This window comes from Triticum urartu, chromosome 2A, assembly GCF_056163025.1.
Source record: "Triticum urartu cultivar PI428250 chromosome 2A, HENAU_Tu73, whole genome shotgun sequence".
Lineage (NCBI taxonomy): Eukaryota > Viridiplantae > Streptophyta > Magnoliopsida > Poales > Poaceae > Triticum > Triticum urartu.
This window is the reverse complement of record NC_141874.1, coordinates 475,304,166-475,329,008: the sequence shown is the minus strand read 5'-3', so window position 1 is coordinate 475,329,008 and position 24,843 is coordinate 475,304,166.

Below are 24,843 nucleotides of genomic sequence, written 5' to 3'. Positions count from 1 at the left end.
TCTCCTTGTTGTTCATGTTATTGTTGCAGCCATCTGGGGGGCTTCTTCGTGTTCCTGGGCCTCGCCGTCGCCGGCCAGACGGAGTGGCGGCTGGCCGGAGCAGCCGCGGCGCCGGGGTTCATGGCGATGGTGATAACGTCCGCCAACGCGTCGTCGCTGGCGACCAACAACGGTTCGGTAAGAAAACAAAAACTCCTTCCTCACTCGACGACTAATTCTCCCGCATCTTCACTAGTTTTTCTTCTTCTCTGAGATCGCATCTTACTAGTTGGGTCAGAACAGACTACTAGCAATTCTAGTACTAATCTTGGAGTTTCTGCTATTTTTAGTTTGGGGTGCGCTGGGGTGGGGTAAACAGAGGACGATGCACTACCAAGTGCACAATTATGCTTGCTATTTATTACTCATTCGTATTGTCTTACAACATGCACAATTATATATTCTACTACAGCTGTGCTACTAGTAGTTCATAGGCCATTAGCTCCTGCTTGCTTTTTTTGCTGCACAATGCTCAGCCTGACTGACAATAATTGACCAAACCTCCTTTTCTTCAAATTAAGTTTCAGCTTCACGACCAGCTCAACACTAGTCAGGGTTAATTTACTTCCATCCTTGGTTTTTAATTTTTGGTGTCCCTGAAGCTGCTGTTATTGACAGTGAACTATGGCACTCTTAATTAGCAAAACAATGAGCATGCATTCTTGATGAACATTGAAGCTCTTAATTAGCGACAATATTGAGATGACATCCACCTATTTCTTTATTTTTGTGAATGGATATAGTGATCTATATGTTTGTACTGGTGTGTTTGTTAATTCAGTAAGCTAGGGGATGTCAAGTTAAGTGCTTGCTGGTGTGTTTGTTAATTCAGTAAGCTAGGGGCTGTCATCCATTAAATTCAGAGAAACCCCTGTCAAGCATGAGGTTCTCCTACATACCTACTACTATATGTTTGTACTGAATATATTGACATGCCATGACACTGTGAAGTAACAGAATGGCTAGCAGAAGCTTTCACTTCTAAGAATGACAGCAGTAGGAAGAATCATTATAGTCAAGTGACCATAATATCTATTTTATTGTGCTGAACTTTGTTGTTACCTGGATGTTGCAGTCCTTGACTGTTCTCATGATGTTGTACAGGAGGCCCTTGTGGTCACCGCTGGAGGGGCTGGAGCTTGGCGGCAGCCTGGCGGATGATGGGGGCCTGGACGGTGGCTATTTCTGCAGCAGGATGATAGCTTAAATTTTGTGATAATTTTGGAATAGCTTCAGCACCTACAGTTAATTTTTCACATAAAGCTTGATTAATTTTGCACATGAAGCTTCAGTATTTTAGCACATGAAGCTTCTTCTACTGTTATTCTTGTCATGAATCTTCCACCATTTTTCAGTAGCTTAAATTTGACTTGGTGTAGTAATTTTGGTGCTTAGTGCTGCTTGTATCTCATGCTAATTGTTGCATGAGTAGTTTCAGTAGTTTTATAACAGCAGCAGTAGCACAAATTTAATTGAATTCAATTAAAATTTCCAGAATCTCTTCTTGATCTGTAATGAGTGTAGAGTAAGTAATTAAAGATAGGCTTGCTGTTAGTAGTAGAGTAAGTAATTAAGTCCTGTTGTTTACTGTAAGACTTGCTATTTAGCAAGGCTTGAGTAATTTAGTGTACTGCATCTATAGTTTCAACTGAAATTTTTATCATGCTACTGTGACATCTACTGAAAATTTCAAACAAATGAAAGGAATACTCTAGTTACAAATGGAGCCTAGAAATTATGTACATCTATTGTAATCATTTTTCAGTTATTTGTAGTTACAAAGCATTAATTGTAAGACTGTAACTAAACATATCTTCTTATCCTCTGTTATTTTACTCATACACATGCTTATGATCCTGTTAACACATGCTGATGCTCATTTTACTCATGCACATGCTCATGATCTTCTTAGTTAAGACTGTAACTACTCCATTTGATTGAATGATCTCTATTTGAATGCATGCTCATAAGATTGTAACATGAGTTCAATATCACAGTGAACATGCTCATGATCTCTATTTGAATGCATGTTCTTCTGTTGCTGCAAGTTCTATGATATGTGAGTTCCTTCTGTTGCTGCAAGTAGAGACACAATATGCCGTGTGCATCTGGCTCCACATCCAAGTCCTCTCCGTCCTCCGCAGCAAGGAGCTAGGCCAAGGGAGCAAACAGCGCCACTGGTTCCTTCAAGGATGCGTGCTGCTGGTCGAGTCTTGTGGAGAAGCAAGGCGAATCGGGCATTGTCTCAATTGTTCCGCTGTGGTAAGAACAAAACACCACTCTCACTTGATGTTCATGTATTACTACAGCAAAACATTCTTACATGGTGATTGTTAGCGACACAACAATTATCTCGCATAATAGTGTCATTCTCTTCATAGTTAACAGATGCATCTTGTCCAACCGAGTAAACTGGACCCAACTTGTACAATAAAGTGAACTAAATGCTGTCACATTCTATACATGTTACTTTCTATTTGGTGTCTGGTAATGATATCTATGGAAATTCTACTTTGTAAAGAATAAATATTGTGTTATGGATCACAAGCTAATTTTTGTTGACATGAATTTGTTATGCTCCTTATTTTGACTTGGTTTCACCCACGTTGCTTTTCAAAACATCAGATTGATGAGTTTTTCTTGTAGGCAACATTGATTTAGGATTGATTTAAGATTTTGTGAGTATGCCAAGGTTCTGCGAATATGCATTGGAAACATCTAGTGTTCTGCTATAATTGGTCTCTAAAACATCTAGTCATTAATTTGAAGTTGTTTGAATATGTTGCTTTATCATACATTCGATTCATAAATCTGCATTTCTGTGAAATTTTGTTAAATATATATTTTCTAGATTGTCTATACACTAAACCTGGAGGTTTGAATATCTACTCCAGGAATTAAGATGGTACTCTAATGCCTTTGTGTTCACCCTTTTACAGGAGCTCCAGGCCTAGGAAATTTCAAGTTTGAAGTGGCGTGTAGCCCTAGCAGCAAAGATTTGTTCTGTTTGACTGTAATAAACTGCACATATTATAGTACTGTAATAGTAGGCATATCTGGGTTGTAATAGACTATGCACAGATTGTAATAAACTATGTATAGGAGGTCCAGGCCTAAGAAATTCTACATTTTTTCTGTTCTATTTAAAATATTGATTATTTGTGTGATTTGAAGACGTGTGAAATGGAAACCTGATTAGTGGGCCCATTTGTGAAAATAATCTAAACAATGCTCACATTTTTGACATGTGGGACCAATATAGGAGATTATGACAAGTGGGACCCATCTGACTTGTGGGACCAGATTAAAAAATATATACTGAAAAACTAAAAAGGCCATGGCCCAAAATATAAAAAAAGGCCAAATTGTTGGGCCAGGCCCATGTAGCTAGAGAAAATTAATAGAGAAAATATACAGTAAAAAGGCCGAATTGTTGGGCTAGGCCCATGTAGAAAATCGAATTGGATCGGGCTAAATCTTGTGCCACATCAGATTGCCACGCTGGATGCCTACGTGGCCTGGGGAGGTTGCTAGTGACCAAAACGACATAGTAGACGTATTTTGGTCATAAACGTCTACGACCATTCCAGAAGAAAGGTCGTTATAGTCAGTTTACGACCGCCAGCTTTTGACCTTATGTTTTTGGTCACAAAAAGGTCACAAATTGAAAACAGTGACCATTCAGTGACCAATAGTGCTGGTCACAAGTTGACATATTTCTTGTAGTGCATCCGGAGCAATTCAGGACTCTTTTCAGTTTGATTCTCCAAAGGCCATCATTTCAGAAGATTTATTCATTCTTAGCTTTCAGCTCTCGTTCTCCAAATCTTACCGGTGCGTCATTCAAGTATTCTCTAATCAGCTCGTGATCTATTCGTTCTCATGTATCTAAATTCCTTCAAGTATCTTCATTTTTTTTCCAATTCTTCCCGGTGAATTTGTGCTATTGCTACTTTCATGTGCAATTCTTACGGTGGTTCGTTCAAGAGTTCTCTTCCTTGGTTATCATATCAATTCATTCGTTCTTTACAATCCTACTGGCGGATCATTGAAGACCTTCCTCAAGTTTGCGCTATCTCTCTCTTAATCCTTTCTATGAGAATAAGTAGTATGCCAAATCCATTGCTTGTCATCAATTTAAATTGGTGAAGGATAAGCATAATGCAACTCTTATTCTTGTTTCATTGAGTAAATTCAAATCCTTATTCTGGAGGTTCATCAAAATTCTCGGTTTCAATTGTTCATTTTTCTTTTCCGGAGTTCCAAGTTTTCCACATTTTATCATCATGAAGCTCCATCCAAATCATTTCAAGGCTTCACCTTGTGTTTTCAACTTCTCTTTCTTTCTATCATCCTTTCAATACCGGAGTCCTTTAAGCTTTCCTTTCGTTTGATCATTCTTTTATTACCGGAGTTCTTCATGGAGGCTCTACATGGTGGTTCGTCGAGGATTCCTTTCATTCTTCAATTGTTCTTCAAGATTTCTCTTGAAGTTTTGATCCGCCAAGCTATACTCAAAATTGAACATGGTGCTCAACACGTGTTTTGTTTTGAGGAGTTCAAGCATTATTCATCTTGCATTCCAAAGTGCAATGCTTTTACATTATCTTTTGAGGTGGTGTTATGTCATTTTTGACAATTTCCATTCTTGTTTCGCGATTCACAAGTTCAGGAATGACATATTTTAAACCCATGATTTTCAATTCGTTCATGAGAGCCTTTGCAACCCATCAATCTCTTCATTGGAATTATCTTGGGTTATATTTCACCTAAAAGCCTTCCCTGAGGATTGTTGCTATCCATGGTGCTCATAAATGACCCAAGTTCTTCATTTATCCTCCAGGTGAAATAAGCTTCTCATCTCCTTGTTGATGTCAATTCAATCTGTTGTTTCCGCTAGTGGCAGAATTTCACCTCAAATTTCGAGATGTTTTCCACAAGCCCACAACAAGCTTACTTTTTCGTTGTTGTTTTTCCAACAACTCCGTTCGACCCTTCTCCTAAAGATTCTTTTTCAAGCTCATTTGAGGTAGAAGATGTTGTTTTCTCCTTCGTTCTTTTGATTCCATTCTTACATTTGTTCCGAAGGCATTGTGATGTTGCTCTCTTCGACCCATCATCTTGTTTTGTCAAGATCATGTTCAATTCCTTCCATTTACAGTCGGAGTGCTGCCCAAATTATATCTTTATTTTTCCTCCTCTATCTTGTTTTAACCAGAGTGTTGTGGCTATCATTCCTCTTTTAACCGGAGTCCCATCCAAGTGCTTTCATTTTGCCAAGCTCATATTCTTTGAGTTCCATTTTCAACCGGAGTGTTGTCGTAATTTATCTATATTATTCATTGTACTTCTCGTTTCAACCGGAGTGCTTGCATGTACTTCTTGTCCATTGTAACCCTTTTCTTATGTCTTTCAACCTACAAGGCTCTAGTAAGGTTCCTTGTTCCTCTTTTCTAACGGAGTGTTTTCAACTTTGTTCAACTTCGCTGTATTCTTTCTTAAAAAAATTCAACCTCGCAAGGTTCTTTGGTTTCACAAATTTGTCAAAGAAGCAACTTAGTTTTACCTCTTCTCTTCCTCTTCCGTTTCCCTCCGGTGCCATCATAGATCTCGGGACAAGATCCTCTTGTAGTGGTGGAGTGTTGTAACGCCCCGAGCCCGATGCGCTAGGTGTCTTTCAGTTTTTTGCTGTTGTTGCCTTGTCTTTCGCTTGCGTGTTGCATCTTGCCATGTCGTCATGTGCATTGCATCATCATGTTTTCAAAACTTGCTTCCGTCCGTGTTCCCCCAGTTCCGTCCGTTGTCCGTTCCGAGCCCAGACACACCTGCACGCTCCCGCGGCACCTCCGAAATATTATTTTATAAGTGGCCTGAAAATGTTCTCGGAATGGGTTGAAAGTTGGCATGCTGGGTTGTTATGTTGTGAGTAGGTCGCATGCCAAGTTTCGTCGCATTCGGAGTCCGTTTGAGGCCCCAACAGTTAACTATAGCGGCATTATAGTCGGTCAAAACGTCGGACGTTTTCGGTCTCCGGAAACGGTTGCCGGGCTGCCCTCTTTTCTCTCCTCTGAACCCACACCCTCCTACACAGCCCACCTAGTTCCCCCTCTGTCTAGAGCCATCCGATGATGATCGAATGGTCCGAAAACAGATGAAAACCCCCTCCTCTAGCCCTCCTTTTCCTATTTAAACACCCCCTAGTCCATTTAGGGCATTCCTAGTCTAACCATAACCCCCCTAGCCCTCCTTCATCGGATCCGACGCCGCCACCTCGAAATCCACGTCCAGCCGCTGCTCCGCCACCACTTGTCGCCTCCCTGCAGGCCAGCGCCGCCGCCAGCCTCGCCCTCCACCTCTCCCTGCTTGCCACGTCGCCCTCAAGCCTGCACACGCGACACAGGCCCGTCGGGCCCATCTCGAGCCCGCCCGGGCGTGGAACCGCGCCACCGCCTGCAGCGCAGGAGCGCTCGCCCCACCCCCGTGCGCCTCCCGCCTTGATGTACAGGATCGGGACTCCGCCGCCAGCAGTGCCCCGCCTCTCTAGCGCCGCCCGTGTCCTCCCGCTTCGCCGCCTCCCCGCCGGAGTTTTCGCGCGCGCGCCTGCCTCCGCCGCCTAGCACCTCTCCATCGGCGACCTCGTCTGCTCGCCATCATGCCGACCCTCGCCGCCTCGTTTCACCTCCACCGCCGACCGCTTAGCGCTGGAGCACGCCGCCCCGGCCGGATCCGGTGCCCGGGCAACCGGAGCTGCTCGTCCCAGCCACCTCCTCATCGGATCCGGTGGCTCCCCGCGACGCCACCACGCCGGAGGTCTCGACGTCGCCATGGCCGCACCCGACCTCCATCATTGCCCGCGTCCACGTGGGTTGCATCCCCGCGGCCTAGATCCAGTGCCCGCATGGGCCACGGGCAGGCCGGCCCAACCGGTGCCTCAGCCGGCCTCCTCTGCTTCCAACTGGGTCGAGCCCATGGGTGAGAAGCCCCTCCAGTTCCCCTATTCCTATCGGGCCTTCCAGTTTCGAATTATCCAGAGAGCACCTGTTTTGTGGAAAACCCCCTAGTCATCATGCATATTTAAACTCATCATCCGTGCATCATATGTAAAAACTTAATATATGAAAAATGACAAGAATTTCATCTAGTTTCATAATATGACACTCTCATCCATGTTTGAAATTGTAAAAATGTTTGAACTTGCTGTTTGTTTAATTTACTAAAATGCTTTATTTCATAACTAAATAACAGTAGCTCAATTTTAAATAATCTTTATATGTAAATGGGGTAGAATAATGCCTAGTTTAACATGGTGCACTCATCTTGCATGTTTAACATCACTAAAATATGGCTTAGGGCAGAACAATACAAAATCAAAATATGCACATGGGGATTTTCTGGATTTGTTGTTTGTTATATCCGGCCTCATTTAAACTTGCCTAGATAGGTAGTTTTCATATGCTTCACCTTTTGCCATGTTTAATAACATTTAATATTGTTGGGTACATAAATGGGAGAGAACTAAATAATTGATGTGGTGTTTCGTCAATATGCAACTCGTTGCATATTGAGCTCCACTTATTTTGTACTATTTTTTGTGCACTTTGCTATGCCACGCCTCTTTAAACCGGACATACATCATACTTGGTTGTCCATCATGCCATGTTTGTGTGATGGTTGTTTACTATGTTGCTTGCTTCTTTTCGGGTCGCTTCTCTCGTTAGCTTCGGTTTCATTCCAGAGTTGTGAGGATTCATTTGACTGCGTCCGTTTGTCTTCTTCATGGACTAGTTCTTCTTCCTTGTGGGATCTCAGGCAAGATGACCATACCCTCGAAATCACTTCTATCTTTGCTTGCTAGTTGTTCGCTCTATCACTATGTCGTGCTACTTACCACTTGTTATATCATGCCTCCCATATTGCCATGTCAGGCCTCTAACCCACCGTGCTAGCAAATCGTTGTTAGGCTATGTTACCGCTTTTCCTCAGCCCCTCTTCTAGCGTTGCTTGTTAAGGGTGAAGTTGGAGTTTGTTCCATGTTGGAACATGGATATGTTGGGATATCACAACATCTCTTATTTTAATTAATGCATCTATATTCTTGGTAAAGGGTGGAAGGCTCGGTCTTATGCCTAGTGTTTTTTTCCACTCTTGCCGCCCTAGTTTCCATCATACCAGTGTTATGTTCCTTGATTTTGCGTTCCTTACGCGGTTGGGTGTCATGGGAACCCCTTGACAGTTCGCTTTGAATAAAACTCCTGCAGCAAGGCCCAACCTTGGTTCTACATTTGCCTAACAACCTAAGACTTTTTCCCTTGGGTTTCCGGAGCCCAAGGGTCATCTTTATTTAACCCCCCCCCTGGGCCAGTGCTTCTCTAAGTGTTGGTCCGAACTAGAGCCCCTTGCAGCGCAACCTCTGGGAAACTTGAGGGATGGTTTTAGTTGTACGGATTGCTCATCCGGTGTGCCCTGAGAATAAGATATGTGCACCTCCTATCAGGATTTGTCGGCACATTCGGGCGGCTTTGTTGGTCTTGTTTTACCATTGTCGAAATGTCTTGTAACCGGGATTCCGAGACTGATCGGGTCTTCCTGGGAGAAGGAATATCCTTCGTTGACCGTGAGAGCTTGTGATGGGCTAAGTTGGGACACCCCTACATGGTATAAACTTTCGAGAGCCGCGCCCGTGGTTATGTGGCAGATGGGAATTTGTTAATGTCCGGTTGTAGAGAACTTGACACTTGACTTAATTAAAATGCATCAACCACGAGTGTAGCCGTGATGGTCACTTTTCGGCGGAGTCTGAGAAGTGAACATGGTTCTTGTGTTATGCTTGAATATAAGTAGTTTCAGGATCACTTCTTGATCACTTCTAGTTCACGACCATTGTGTTGCTTCTCTTCTCGCTCTTATTTATGTATGTTAGCCACCATATATGCTTAGTGCTTGCTACAGCTCCACCTCATTACTTTACCCTACCCATAAGCTTAAATAGTCTTGATCTCGCGGGTGTGAGATTGCTGAGTCCTCGTGACTCACAGATACTTCCAAACAGTTGCAGGTGCTGATGATACCATTGCAGGTGACGCAACCAAGCTCAAGCGGGAGCTCGATGAATATCTTGACCGTTGTTTTGTGTCTTTTCCGGTTGATCAGTAGTGGAGCCCAGCTGGGACGATCGGGGATCTAGCATTTGGGGTTGTCTTCTTTTATTTTGGTTCCGTAGTCAGACCTTGATTGTATTCTAGATGATGTATGTTTAACTTGTTATTTGTGTGAAGTGGTGATTGTAAGCCAACTCTTTATCCCTTTCTTATTCAGTACATGAGATTGTGTGAAGATTACCCCACTTGCGACTAAACCACCATGCGGTTACGCCTCTAAGTCGTGCCTCGACACGTGGGAGATATAGCCGCATCGTGGGTGTTACATGACGCCCCAAGACCGACGCTCCAGATGCCTTCCTTGTTTTGTGTGTCTGGTGTGTTAATTAATTGTTTGTTGCATTCATCATGTCATCTTTCGCATTGTATTCGCATGTTTCTTAAAAAACTTGCATCCATTCGTGGTTGCCACTTCTTCCCTGTCTCTGCCAGACCGTTCTCTTCTCTCTTGTCTTCTCTATCGCAATGTTGTCAGACCGCTTTGACTCCATTGACCATTCTAAGTCCAACGCACACTTAACCACGTCCGCGTAACCCCTCTTTGCACAGTGCATTAACCCCTCGCCCATGTCCGAAACTTTCCCAAACCCAAAACCGAACCGGGCACTCGTCACCGTTGCATTCGGATCATCCCCAAATATCCCTAAAATATCTCCGTTTTCTTATTTGGACTCCCTAACCCATTTATTCCGGACCGCCCGATCACGATCGGAGGATCCAAATCATCCCGCTTTCGTATATATATAGTCCATTCCTAGTCCATTTTGGATAACCCTAGAAATCCTCCCCTTGTCCTATCGTGCCGCCGCCACTAGCTCCACCCGGTCGCCTCCCTCCTCGAGATCTCCCCCCGTAGCAACCACCGCTCCACCTCATCGTCAGCGCTGGGCCAACCAGCGCTCGTCCCTGCCACCATCGACTCCATCCAGCCAGCAGCCTCCACCTCCTCCCTTCTAACCATCCTCGCGCCCGCCTCTAGATCGAGCAGGAGGCTCATTCCCGGCCTCCTCCTCCCGCAGCATGCCCGTCCTCAAGCCCCTGCCCCGAGCCTCCCCGTGCTCCTCCTCCTCACCTCGCCATCCAACGCCGCAGCCGGTGACTGAATCAGCTAGCAAGATAAGCCCCATCGCGCCTCCCCTATCCTTCCTTCCCTCCTGCATCGTTTCTCACCTGACCTGATCTCTCTTTTCTTGGACAGCAGTGCCGCCATGGGAGCCTCGCAGAAGCTTCGCGGGGGTCGCCTCCTCACCAAGTCCCACCACTGCCACCCACTAGATCTGGCCGGCCTCCGCCGCCCTTGCCCGTTGATGGCTGGATCCTGCCGGTAGGGCCCCGTCCCCGTCGTTGGTGCCCCTCCTGTTCACTGGCTGCCGTCCCCTGCTTCGCCCACTCGTCTTCCTGGAACGCACGCAACGCCAAGTCCCTGCGCCCATTGACCCGGCCTCGTGGGCCTCGTCCCTGCCCGGCCCAGCAAGCGCCCTCCTCACCGAGCTAGGCCTTGGCCCAGGGTGAGCAGCACCCACCCCTCTCGTGTGCATGTTGGGCCAGCCAGATTCAGCCCGAGTCACGTTTTTTCCCGTAGAACGTCTTTGCAAATTAACCAGTGCACTACTGTTTTGAAGAAAAACCCTTGCTGTTCATGCATTTAATAACTAAATAACCATGCATCATATGTAAAAAAACTTAAAATATGATAAATGCTTAGAATTTCATCTAGTTTCACAATATGTAACTATCATCCATGTTAAAAATGTTGTTTCCATTTAATTTGCATCATGACATGCTAAAATGCTTTAATTAATAACTAAATAATCATAGCGTCGAATTTAATAAACTTTATATGTAAATGGGGTGGAAAATGCATCGTTTAACATGGTGACACTACTCTGCATGTTTAACAACTCTAAACTTATGTTTAGGGTAGAACAATACCAAATCCGTAATATGCATATGAGGATTTTTCCGGACTTGTTGTTTGGTGTTCTGGCCTCATTAAAACTTGCCTAGATAGGTAGGTTTTATTGTACTTCACCTCTTGCCATGTTTAACAACATTTAATATTGTTGGGTACATAAACGGGAGAGAACTAAATAATTGATGTGGTGTTTAAAAACATTTAATATTGTTTGGTGTTCCGGCCTCATTCAAAATCATTGCATATTGAGCTCCAGTTAACTTGTAGTATTGTTTGTTGCACTTTGCCATTCCATGAATCATTAAATCGGACATGCATCATACTTGTTTGTGCATCATGCCATGTTTATGTGATGGTTGTTTCTTTTCGGTTGCACTTCTCCTTGATAGTTCTGGTAACATTGCGATTGTGAGGATCCGTTCGACTACGTCGATTTGTCTACTTCATGGCTTCGTTCTTCTTCCTAGTGGGATTTCAGGCAAGATGACCGTCACCTTGGATACCATTACTATCTTTGCTATGCTAGTTGTCTTGATGCTATAGCTATGTCGCGCTACCCACCACTTGATTATCAAGCCTCCCAATATGCCATGAAACAGCCTCTAACCTTTTTCACCCTTCCTAGCAAACCGTTGTTTGGCTATGTTACCGCTTTGCTCAGCCCCTCTTATAGTGTTGCTTGTTGCAGGTGTAGGTGCAGTTTGTTCCATGTTGGGACATGGATATCATGAGATATCACAATATCCCTTATTTTAATTAATGCATCTATATACTAGGTAAAGGGTGGAAGGCTCGGCCTTATGCCTGGTGTTTTGTTCCACTCTTGCCGCCCTAGTTTTCGTCATACCGGTGTTATGTTCCTTGATTTTGCGTCCCTAACACGATGAGGGGATGGGACCCTCTTGACAGTTTGCTTTGAATAAAACTCTTCCAGCAAGGTCCAACATTAGTTTTACCATTTGCCTAATCACAACGAAAACTTGCATTGGGACCGGCTAGCACCCGTGGACTTAATCAACCCCCCGGGCAGTGCTCCACATGAGTGTTGGTCCAAACTAGAGCACCGTACAGGGCCGCCCCTTGGCAACTTGGGGTATTTGGTATATACCTGTACGCTTCGCTCATCCGGTGTACCCTGAGAACGAGACCGCGCAACTCCTACCAGGTTAGGTTGGTGCATCGGGAGGTCTTGCTGGTTTTGTTTTACCATTGTCAAAATGTCTTCTGCACCGGGATCCCGAGTGTGATCGGATGACCCGCGATGGAGGATTGTCTCTGCGGATCGTGAGCTTGTCATGGGCTAAGTTGGGACACCCCATCAAGGTTTTAAACTTTCGAGAGCCGTGTCCGTGGTTATGTGGCAGATGGGAATTTGTTAATATCCGGTTGTAGAGGACTTCAAGTAAACTCAATTAAAATACACCAACCGTGTGCGTAATCGTGATTGTCTATTTTCGAAGAAGTTCAAGAGGAGAACACGGTTTGGGTTATGTTTGAATGTAAGTAATTTAGGATCACTTCTTGATCATTACTAGTTTGTGACTGTTGCATAGTTTCTCATCTTATTCTTGTATTCTAAAGTTAGCCACCATACAATGCTTAGTTGTTTGCTACAACCTCATCACTTAGCCTTTTCATACCCCTTTAAGCTTTGCTAGTCTTGATACCCATGGTAATGGGATTGCTGAGTCCTCATGGCTCACAGATTACTACAACAACAGTTGCAGGTACATGTAATGCGATAATCTGATGCAAGTGTGATGCTTGCTGGTTTGGAGTTCTTCTGCTTCTTCTTCTTTGATCAAGGGATAGGTTCCAGGTCGGGGGAGCCTGGGCTAGCAAGGTGGATGTTGTTCTTCTTTTTCGTTTGATTTCATACGTAGTTGGATCCTGCTGTTCTGTATGATGATTGTTATGTATTGATGAACTATTTTATTGATGTTGTAGCTTGTGGCGAGTTTAAGCCTTTAACTTGTATTCTCATCTATTCAGTACATGGTATGTTGTAATGATATCCACCTTGCTATGCGCTCGAAATGCGGTTGTGCCCCAATCATGAGTTCATCACGTGATTGGGATAGAATCGCATCTTGGGCACTACAAGTTGGTATGAGAGCCTTACCGACCTTAGGAGCTCCCTTGATTGATCGAACCGCTGACATTGTTGATTCTAGAACAAAACTGTTTTGAGTCTTACGATTATATATATCGGAGAGTAGGATTCTTTTTACTCCTCAGCCCCCTTCGTCGCTCTGGTGAGGACTCCGGACGTAGATGTTTTGACTTTCCTCTCCTCATTTTCACTAAAAAAAATTAGGTTCACGCTGGTATCTTGGGATCGTTCTGATATTCTTGTGACACGAACATTGTTCTTGGTGCCTCCTGACATTTAAGGGTTGTGGCAGTGTCCTGGGGAGTTGAGCTCCGGGGTGTTGTCGTCATAATTTTATCGTTGCAGTTCTGGAATACCTGAGCTCGCCGACATCGAAAATTTATTTTATGCAGTTAGTGGTGAGATAACCTCGATGGCACCCAGTACTCGGGAGGGAGTTCGAGAGTATTGCCACAACACATATAACTGATGCTTTTCGAAGGTTGAGGTACACGATTTCCAGAGTTTTCTTGGTTATGTGTTGACGGATTGATACAGTTGGAGCGTAGGGCTTGTTACTTGTGTGATATATTTTGTGCCTCCCTGTATCACCAACACCAGATTGCATAACCAGAAAGTTTCGGGAGTGTTTAGGTGGGAATTCAAGTATCATGTAGGATATCTTTCCAACAGACACATGATATGATATGGGGTCTATCATATCTTTGTTTCCGGCTTATTCTACAAGCCAAATCCATTGTTTTATTTTGAGTTGTGGTATTCGAGTTGCTTTAGTGTCAAGTGTTGATTTCATACCTTTCCTAAGTGGTGTTCTCATATTTCTATGTGAATACTAATCCTTCATGATAATCGAGATTGTCATGTCAATTCTTTTCCAACCAGCGTGCTTCTCTTCAAGTCGATCCGATCATTTCAACATTCACGAGATCAATTCTAAGTTTTCTCAACGGTGTTTGTTTCATTCATCCCAAGTTGTCTTTGGTTTTCCTGCCCTTCCACCCTTTTTCTTCAAGGATTCAGATTTCATAATTATGTATCCTTTTATTTGTGAGAAGTCTCTTCAGTCTTTTCTTTCAATGTTCTTATCCGGTGATTCACAGGAAGATGCTCAGGAAGCTTCAAGTTTATCATTCTTCATTCTCGTATTCTTTTCCGGTGGATTCAATTCAAGTTGTAGGTGTTGATCATAAAACTTTCCCCATCTCAAATGCTTTCCCATGTCGGTGCACCTCTTACCTCTCTCTATTCATATCCGAATTGCCGAAGATATCTCAGAAGATTTGTGTCTCCATTATCAATCCGTTCAAGCTATTTCGAGGTTGTTATCTCATTCAAGCCATTTAATTCAACTGGTGCAATCTCTCTTTTCAAGCAATCTTTTGAACGGTGTTTTCTTTTGAGTGGGCCCTAACCCACAAGTTTTTTCCCAGGATCTTACCTGACTCTTCTAATTTTTCAGAGCTATTCTGAAATTCTTTTCGAAGTTTGATGTAAGAATGAATTATCATCATTCATATCCCTTCTCCAAGATCTTTCAAATTCTTTTCATCGTTGGTTCAACCATTCTATTCTTCATTCTGGAGTGTCTCAGCAATTTGGTGGTGTTTCTCCTCATCATTCTCAACATTTGAAGACCGAAGAAGAATTTTTCCTAAATCTTGGTACGTTCCCTTGAAGATTCATGGTTCTAGCTTCATGACATCCTCATAATTGCTCCGATCATCAAGGATTCTTTTCATACCCATCCGACGCATTTCAGGAGCTGCTTTCCGTTCTCGATCATCCGAAGACCATCATCTCAGAATTATTCATTCTCACCTTTCAGGTATTGTTCTCCAAATCTGACGGGTGCATCGCTCAAGTACTCTCTAGTCACCTCGTGATTTCTTTGTTCTATTGGATCTAAATTCCCTCAAGTATCTACGTTGTTTCCTAATTCTTCCCGGTGATTCATTCACTTTTCTTCGTTTGTTTTCAATTCTTATGGTGGTTCATTCAAGATTCCTCTTCCTTTGTTATGGTTAAATTCAGTTGTTCTGTCCAAAAATCCTACCGGTGGTTCGTTGAATACCTTCCTCAAGTTTTTGTTCTATCTCTCTTAATCCTTTCAACGAGAATAAGTAGTATGCCAAATCCATTACTTGCCATCAATTTAAGTTTATGAAGGATAAGCATAATATATTTCTTATTCTTCTTTCACCCAAGTGATTAATCTCATCCTTCGGAGTTTGTCCATGATGAGGAAATTCTCAGTTTCAAGTTGTTCATATTTCTCTTTCGGAGTTCCAAATTTTCTCATTATCTAGTCACAAAGCTCCAGCTAAATCATTGCAAGGCTTCAATCTTATTCTTTCAAACCTTCACGTATTTTCTACCATCTTCTCGTTGCCAGAGTTCTTCATGGAGGCTCTACATGGTGGTTCATCAAGGATTTAATTCATTCTCGAAGTTTTCATCAGGATTCTTGTTGGAGGAGCTCAAACTTTCTTCATCTTGCATCCGAAGTGCACTTCTTTCTATCTCATCTTTGAGGTGGTGTTATGTCACTCTTGGCAATTTTCCTCCGTGTTTCATGATTGACAACTTGTCAAGAATGAAATATTTAAACCCACCATTTTCTTTGTTCAGGAGATCCTGTCAACCCCTTAATTTATTCGTTGGAGTAATCTTGGGTTGTATCTCACCTAAAAGCTTTCACTAAGGATTGTTGCTATTTATAGTGCTTATAAATAGCCCAAGTTTTTCATTTATCCTCTCGGTGAAAGAAGTTCTTCATCTCCTTGTTGATCTCAATCCAACCAATTGTTTCCACTAGTGGCAGAATTTCACCTCCAGTTGAGATGGTTTTATAAGTCCACGAGCAGTATATCATTTGATTGTTGATTCTTCAAAAACTTCGTTCAAGCCTTCTTCATAAGGATGTTTTTTTTTTCAAATTCATTTGTGGAAGGAGTTGTCATTTTCTTCTCTGTTCTTTTTCTTTCCATCAATCCAGCTTCTATTCTTTCGTTCCGAAGGCATGGTGATGTTGCTCTCTTTGATCCATCGTCTCATTGTGTCAAGATCATGATCTTTTCCTTGCTTATCCATTTAACCGGAGTGTTGTGTCACCTCTTCAAGTTCTTTTCATCTTATCAAGTTTTACTCCTCTTGTTAACCGGAGTGCTGCCAAAATTGTTCTTTCTTGTTCCTTGTATATCTTGTTCCAACCGGTGTGGTGGCATATTCTTATTGGTTCATTGAGCTCATGTTCCATGTTTCAACCTACAAGGTTCTTGTAATGTTCCTTGTTCCTCTTTTCTAGCAGAGCTTTTCAATCTCGTTCATCTCCATTGTATTCTTTGTTTCAATTTGTCCAACCTCTTACGGTTCGTGGTTTCACTCGTTTGTCAAAGAAGCAACTTTGTCTTACCTCTTCCTCTTCCGTTTCTTCCCGGTGCCATCCTTAGATCTCAGGTCGAGATCTCTTGTAAGTGGAGGAGAGTTGTGATGCCCCAAGACCTATGCTCCAGATGCCTTCCTTGTTTTGTGTGTCAGCTATGTTAATTAATTGTTTGTTGCATTCATCATGTCATCTTTCGCATTGCATTCGCATGTTTCTTAAAATTTGCAAGCGTTCGTGGTTGCCGCTTCTTCCGTGTCTCTGCCAGACCGTTTTCTTCTTTCTTGTCTTCTCTGTGGCAGTGTTGTCAGGCCGCTTTGTCTCCATTGACCATTCCGACTCCAACCAAACACTTGACCACGTCCGCGTAACCCCTCTTTGCACAGTGCATTAACCCCTCGCCCGCGTCCGAAGCTTTCCTGAACCCGAACCGGGCACTCGTCACTGTTGGATTCGGATCATCCCCAAACATCCCCAAAATATCTTTGTTATCTTATTTGGACTCCCTAACCCATTTATTTCGGACCGCCCGATCGCGATCGGAGGATCCAAATCATCCCGCTTTCGTATATATATAGTCCATTCCTAGTCCATTTTGGATAACCCTAGAAATTCTCCCCCTTGTCCTATCGTGCCACCGCCACTACCTCCACCCGGACGCCTCCCTCCTCAGGATCTCCTCCCGCAGCAACCACTACTCCACCTCGTCTTCAGCGCTAGACCAACCAGTTCTCGCCCTGCCACCATCGACTCCATCCAGCTAGCAGCCTCCACCTCCTCCCTTCGAACCATCCTTGCGCCCACCTCCAGATCGAGCAGGAGGCTCGTTCCCGGCCTCCTCGTCCCGCAGCATGCCTGTCCTCAAGCCCCTGCCCCGTGATCCTCCTCCTCGCCTCGTCGTCCGGCGCCGCCGCTGGCGACAGAACCAGCTAGCAAGATGAGCCCCATCGGGCCTCCCCTATCCTTCCTTCCCTCCTGCCTCGTTTCTCACCTTCCCTGATTTCTCTTTTCTTGGACAGCAATGCCGCCATGGGAGCCTCGCAGAAGCTTCGTGCGGGTCGCCTCCTCGCCAAGTCCCACCATTGCCACCCACCAGATCCGGCCGGCCTCCACCGCCCTTGCCCGTTAATGGTCGGATCCCGCTGGCAGGACCCCATCCCTACCGCAGGCGCCCCTCCTGTTTGCTGGCTGTTGTCCCTTGCTTTGCCCGCTCGTCTTTCTGGAACGGACACAGCGCCAAGTCCCGGGGCCCGGGCCTCGTCCCTGTCTGGCCCAGCCATCATCTTCCTCATCGAGCTGGGCCTTGGCCCAGGGTGAGTAGCACAGGCCTCTCTCCTGTGCATGTTGGGCCAGCCAGATTCGGCCCGAGTCACGTTTTTTCCCGTAGAACGTCTTTGCTAATTAACCAGTGCACTGCAGTTTTGCAGAAAAACCCTTGTTGTTCATGCATTTAATAACTAAATGACCATGCATCACATGTAAAAACTTTAAATATGAAAAATGCTTAGAATTTCATCTAGTGTCACAATATGCAAGTTTCATCCATGTTAAAAATGTTTTTTGCATTTAATTTGCATAATGACATGCTAAAGTGCTTTATTTAAAAACTAAATAACCGTAACTCGGAATTTAATAAACTTTATATGTAAACAGGGTGGAAAAATGCATAGTTTAACATGGTGGAACTACTTTGCATGTTTAACAACTCTAAAATTGTGTTTAGGGTAGAACAGTACAAAATTCATAATATGCATTTGAGGATTTTTCCAGACTTGTTGTTTGGTGTTCCGGCCTCATTTAGACTTGCATAGATAGGTAGTTTTTTAATGTGCTTCACCTCTTGCCATATTTAACAACATTTAATATTGTTGGGTACATAAACGATAGATAACTAAATAATTGATGTGGTGTTTCGTCAATATGCAACTCGTTGCATATTGAGCTCCACTTAACTTGTAGTACTGTTTGTTGCACTTTTCCATTCCATGAATCATTAAACCAGACATGCATCATACTTGTTTGTGCATCATGCCATGTTTATGTGATGGTTGTTTACCATGATGTTTGCTTCTTTCCGGTTGCGCTTCTCCTTGATAGTTCCAGTAACATTGTGATTGTGAGGATCCGTTCGACTACGGTTCGTCTACTTCATGGACTCATTCTTCTTCCTAGCGGGATTTCAAGCAAGATGACTGTCACCTTGGATACCATTACTCTCTTTGCTATGCTAGTTGTCTTGATGCTATCGCTATGTTGCGCTACCCACCACTTGTTTATCAAGCCTCCCAATATGCCATGAAACAGCCTCTAACCTTTTTCACCCTTCCTAGCAAACCGTTGTTTAGCTATGTTGCCACTTTGCTCAGCCCCTCTTATAGAGTTGCTAGTTGCAGGTGAAGTTGGAGTTTGTTCAATGTTGGAACATGGATATGTTGGGATATCACAATATCCCTTATTTTAATTAATGCATCTATATACTAGGTAAAGGGTGGAAGGCTCGGCCTTATGCCTGGTGTTTTGTTCCACTCTTGCCTCCCTAGTTTCCGCCATACCGGTGTTATGTTCCTTGATTTTGCGTCCCTAATACGGTGATGGGTATGGGACCCTCTTGACAGTTCGCTTTGAATAAAACTCTTCCAGCAAGGCCCAACATTGGTTTTACCATTTGCCTAATTATAACTAAAACTTGCATAGGGACCGCCTAGCACCCCGGCCAGTGCTCCACATGAGTGTTAGTCCAAACTAGAGCACCGTGCAGGGCCGCTACTTGGCAACTTGGGGTATTTGGTATATACATGTACGCTTCACTCATCCGGTGTACCCTTAGAATGAGACCGCGCAACTCCTATCAGGCTAGGTTGGTGCATCGGGAGGGCTTGCTGGTTTTGTTTTAACATTGTCGAAATATCTTGTGCACCGGGATCCCGAGTTTGATCGTATGTCCCGCGATGGAGGATTGTCTCTGCGGATCGTGAGCTTGTCATGGGCTAAGTTGGGACACCCCTGCAGGGTTTTAAACTTTCGAGAGCCGTGCTCGTGGTTATGTGGTAGATGGGAATTTGTTAATATCTAGTTGTAGAGGACTTGAAGTAAACCCAATTAAAATACACCAACTGCGTGCGTAATCATGATTGTCTCGTTTCGGGGAAGTTCGAGAGGAGAACACGGTTTGGGTTATGTTTGAACGTAAGTAGTTCAGGATCACTTCTTGATCATTACTAGTTTGCGACCGTTGCGTAGTTTCTCATCTTATTCTTGTATTCTCAAGTTAGCCACCATACAATGCTTAGTCGCTTGCTAAAACCTCACCACTTATCCATTTCATACCCCTTTAAGCTTTGCTAGTCTTGATATCCATGGTAATGGGATTGCTGAGTCTTCGTGGCTCACAGATTACTACAACAACAGTTGCAGGTACAGGCAATGTGATGATCTAACGCGAGTGCGATGCTTGCTTGTTTGGAGTTCTTTTGCTTCTTCTACTTCGATCAAGGGATAGGTTCCAGGTCGGGGGAGCCTGGGTTAGTAGGGTGGATGTTGTTCTTCTTTTTCATTCGATTTCATCCATAGTCGGATCCTGCTCTTCTGTATGATGATTGCTATGTATTGATGAATTGTTGTATTGATGTTGTAGCTTGTGGTGAGTGTAAGCCTTTATCTTGTATTCTCATCTATTCAGTACATGGTATGTTGTAATGATATCCACCTTGCTATGCGCTCGAAATGCCGCTTTCCCCAATCATGAGTTCATCACGTGATTGGGATAGAATCGCATCTTGAGCGCTACATGTGCGCTCGCTGGTGCCCGCCTGGCCTTGGTCGTCATGGCTCACGTCATTCAAAACTCGTGAGGTGAGGCTTGCATAGGAATCTACGATCCTTGGGAGCCAGTCTCGGGAGGCCGCTCCTCGTGGAGGTCTTGGTGTCGTTCGCCTCACGAAGCTTGGTCCCTCGCGCAGGTCTTGAGTTGTTGATGATGAAGCTGGGCCGTACCAGGCCGTCCATAGGGCCACACCATGGGCCGCACGCACGCAAGTCTGGGTACCCCCATTCCCAGAACACCGACGGTCACTATAGAGACATTTAGGTGATACATGCCTATAATGATCGTATCCGAGCGTTTAAATGAAGCTTGAGATATGCAACTTCCCATTGGGTCACCCATCCTGAGACTACTCCAGCCCAAGCACGCTTAACTTCTGTGTTCTATTCGACTAGGCTAGCGGATGGGAAGTTGTCCCTTGCTGATAAGAATTGCCTCCTTGCCTTTAAGGCATTTCACACTGGTCACCCTATGGGACCTACTCCCTACTATCACACATGTTTGTGCTTTTAGAAACTATGTGCAATATTTACGTGGCCGGTGTGTCGCCACCTAGCCTTCTATGAGCACTAACACTGGCAGCGGGAAACCGATTGGAGAAGATGCGGTAAACCGGTGGGAGGAGTGGCGGGAAATGATAGCGTGTTTGGATATATAGCAACATTAATATGGAAAACTTAGTAGAGAAGGAACCGTGAGCTAGCACGACGCATGCGCACAGTGCTTACCCACGGGTGACAAACAGTTGACGAGGACTTCTTCAAATATTCAGGGTTCGTTTGGGCTTTTATACATTATAATTATTATTTTATAAGCATTAATTTAATGTGCATAATTCAAATTAATGAACCAAAATGGCTACAAAAATCATGCATGTGTCCCTGGATGCATGTTTAGGTCCCATGGAAAGAATGAGAATGAATTGCAACTGTCTCAGCGTCTCGCTTGGCCTCGGACATTGAGGATCTTGGTTTTTAAATCCCCATAAATCCAAAACACCCGAAATCATGAAACTTGGCATGGTGTCACGACATGGCACATATATGTCAAGGAAAAATTTTCAATTTTGAGGCAAGTTTTATTACAAGCCTCTTACAAACCAGAGCTTCTCTCAAGAAGCCTCGTGGTTCTGATAAGGAAACGTGTCCCCCTTGTGGGTGAAAGGATAATCACTGCCTCTTGTCGCCTTGTATTTTCTTCTACAGGCAACATGGAACGATAGGATATCCATGCTGAAATTTAAAATTATTCAGGATTCGTTTGGCCTTTTTATACATTAATTGAGTTTCCTAGGCATTTAATGTCCATAATTCAAACCTGAACTACAAATACATGCTCCAGTTCACCAAAATGGCTAGAAATCACACATGTGTCCTTGGGTGCATGTTTAGGTCCCATGCAAGGAATAGGAATGGATTAGAACCGTACTAGCGTCCTGGCTCGTCCTCAAACATTTGGAATCTCAGTTTTTAAATCCCCATAGATCCAAAACTCACCAGAAAGTCATGAAAGTTGGCATCGTGTCACGTCATGGCACATATATGTCGTTGTAAAAACATTGTCCAATTTGGGCCAAGCTTTATTAGAAACCTCTTACAAACCAGAGCCTCTCGCAAGAACCCTCGTGGTTTCGATAGGGAAACGTGTCCCCTTGTGGGCGAAACGATAATCGCTCCCTCTTCTAGCCTTGTATTTTCTTCTACATGCAACATGGAACAATGGGAGATTCACGTTAAACTTTGAAATTATTCAGGGTTAGATTGACTTTTTTATTCATTAATTGAGTTTTCTAGGAATTTAATGTCCATAATTCAAATCCGAACTACAAATACATGCTCCAGTTCACCAAAATGGCTAGAAAAATCGCACATGTGTCCTTGGGTGCATGTTTAGGCCTCATGGAAGGAATGGGAATGACTTCAACCGTCTTGGCGTCCTGGCTCGGCCTCAAACATTGCGAATCTCGATTTCCGTAAATCCAAAACTCACAAGAAAATCATGAAACTTGGCATGGTGTCATGATATGGCACATATATGTCATCGTAAAAAATTGTCCAATTTGGGCCAAGCTATATTACAAGCCTCTTACAAACCGAAGCTTCTTGCAACCGTCATGGTTCTGGTAGGGAAGCATGCCCCTCTTGTGAGCGGAATGATATTCGCTACCTATTCTCGGCTTGAATTTTGTTTTCTACAGGCAACATAGAATAACAGGAGTGTCGTGCTGATATTTGAAACTGTTCAGGGTTCGTTTGGCCATATATTAATTAAGTTTTCTAGGCATTTAATGTAGTCCATAATTCAAATTTGAACTGCAAGCACATGCTCTAGTGAAGCAAAATGGGTGTGAAATCGTACATGTGTCTTTGGGTGCATGTTTAGGTCTCATTGAAGGAACGGGAGTGAATTACAGACATCTCGTCGTCATGAAACATTGAGAATCTTGGTTTTTAAATGCCAGTAAATCAAAAACTCACCCAAAAAACATGAAACTTGGCATGATTTTATGACATGGTACACATATGTCGTGGTAAAAAATCGTCCAGTTTGAGACAAGGCGCACACATATAATAGCCAATGAAGTCCTTTTGAAACAAATAGCTCACACGTTAATATCGCAAACGGTTGTATTATATGAACCATGTGTGTTCCCCTAACCATTTAAGTGCGGTCACGCGTCCCTCTTTTCTTATGGGATAGTACTACATATGTCCTCGTTCATTGGTCATCTTTGTATTTTGTGCCAAAATTTAACCATACTCGGTGGCGTGCGTGCAGCTATTTGATTAGACAGGGCGAGCACCGAGAAGTTCGCCGTGCAGGCTCGACGGGACGCGTGCGAGCAGTCCGCCGCATAGGCTCTATGGGACACGTGCATCATGTCCACCTCACAGGCTCGACGGGACATGTGTGAGCAGCAAGGCCGCCCATGCTCACCGGGAAGCGAGCTCTTTGACCTCCATCCACCAGCCGCCTGCCTCGCTCAGAACTTCTCCATTAATGGCGGTCAAGTCATTGTTTAACACGCGGTTAATTAAAGAACCTAGATGGAGGGTGTTTTCTTGTGATCACATGGCCCCGTTCAACGTTAGCATTTGCTTTGTTCGTGTTTTCAACTCGTATTCCAGATAATTTAAAATGCCACATAGGGCAACGGATAATATGGCGACAAATAAAATGGCAACGGATAATACAACGTCAAATTTACAATGGCGCGGATAATAATTGTCTTACATATTCTAGATAATTTAAAATGCCACATGCGGCAAAGCCCGAAAGACACGAGGGCAAGAGAAGAAGGAAATCGCAAACAACAATCTGGGTCGCTACTGTCTCTACTCCTCGATGGATCGTCGGGCGACGACATCCTCCAACTCCTTCAATTCCTCACGACTTTGCTTGAAAGCAGCCATGGATTCCTCCACCTCCTGCTCGTGCTCGATCTAGAGCTTCCTCAAGTTACCCATCAGTTTCTCGATGACCACTTTCAACGTCATCCCCGAGGCACTACTCTGCTCATGCAGCATCTTCTAGCCGGCGGCGTCCTCCTCCTTCTCGGCGAGTGCCTTGAAGAGCTTCGCATTGTCACCCATGAGTTGCTCGACCGAGGCATCGTTGATCTCGAGAAGCTTCATCAAGCCGTCGACCAGCTCCTACTACTTAATGAGACCAGTGAGAATGTCGTCATCGTCGTTGGCCAAGGACTTCAGCAATGCCAGCTTGTCGCGATCGCCGATGCGGCGAGTGCGCTTGTGAGAGCCCTCGCATGCCGGTGAGAGCACGTTCAAGGGCTCCGTGTCGTGCTGGGATATCTGTGTTGCGGCTGCCGCATACCGGCGGGACCTCTCTAGTGCTTCCGCGGCCTTGGTATTTGCTCCCTGGTTATATGTCCACCCGAAACTCCTTCTATCGGTCATGGCGGAACGACTTGACAGGAACGACTTGTTTTGTGGGTGACGTGAAGAGGAACTGTAAAGTACTTTTCGAGTGGGTAGTTTTTATAGCCCGGTTCTAAGTGTGAACACATTTAGGTTTGATCGATGTGAACAGACTTGCAATTACATATTGCATTCTAATCTGGAATATGACGAGAAACAAGGTAAAAATTTATTGATGGTTCTGGGCTCAAAGCCCATTTCTGTTGTTCTGTCTCATCACAAATGGTTCTTATGGATAAACCGTATGCCACGCATCGAAAGCCCGAAGCGGTCCCCGGATGGCGTACGTGGGCCCGCGTTCTCGGATGTACATGTATGTGTCTGCCCACTATCACACACGGTCGAGATATCACCATTGTGTCCAATGGATGCGCCGTCGGCCTCCCACGCGGTGCTAGAAGGTTGACCAGAATTGCAATATGCGGGTGTGTTTTCTTGTTGTTGATGCGGCCGGGGCACGCTATGCTCGCGTCCG